The following is a 351-nucleotide window of genomic DNA, read 5'->3' on the forward strand; positions in this document are numbered from 1 at the left end:
AAGTATAAAGCCATATTTGAATAAAAAATATATATATTTTATTATTAAGTCAAAGACTGCTTAGAGCAATTATTATATACATATATATATATAGACCCATCTGACTGATAAATCGCGTGTTGAATTGTTCTACTTCACCATTTTATATTGTAATTAAGAATAATTTGTCTTTGTTCGCATTAAACGCAATTGTCTGGCATAACCTTTTCACACATACATATGTATGGCTGTATGTACATCGGCGCTTTCAGCTACTAATATTGTTTTAGCTACTATTTTGCGCTTGTCCACGGATATAGTCATTATAAACGCGTGGCTTTGTGCATTTATTTCCAACTCCATTTCCATTTC

The sequence above is a fragment of the Bactrocera tryoni genome, chromosome 4, assembly GCF_016617805.1.
Source record: "Bactrocera tryoni isolate S06 chromosome 4, CSIRO_BtryS06_freeze2, whole genome shotgun sequence".
Lineage (NCBI taxonomy): Eukaryota > Metazoa > Arthropoda > Insecta > Diptera > Tephritidae > Bactrocera > Bactrocera tryoni.